Raw genomic sequence first — 250 nt, 5'->3', positions numbered from 1 at the left:
CAAGTCCAGGAGACATCAACACAGAAGAGCCTGGAAGTCATACACCTGAAATTTCTGAAATGATAGCAACTAAAGTAAAGAAACAACTCCATCAGGCTATAGAAGACATCAGCTCAGAAATAATGTTCAGATGAGAAAAGAAATGACAATAATGAAAGAAATGTTCAACATATACAAAGATGACGTAGACAAGAAAATAGAAGAGCATAAACAACTCAGTGAAACCTTCCGGGAACAATATAGAAAAGAA

The sequence above is a fragment of the Chinchilla lanigera genome, unplaced genomic scaffold, assembly GCF_000276665.1.
Source record: "Chinchilla lanigera isolate Chin_1 unplaced genomic scaffold, ChiLan1.0 scaffold00067, whole genome shotgun sequence".
Classification (NCBI taxonomy): domain Eukaryota; kingdom Metazoa; phylum Chordata; class Mammalia; order Rodentia; family Chinchillidae; genus Chinchilla; species Chinchilla lanigera.
Note: the sequence above shows the minus strand (reverse complement) of the source record.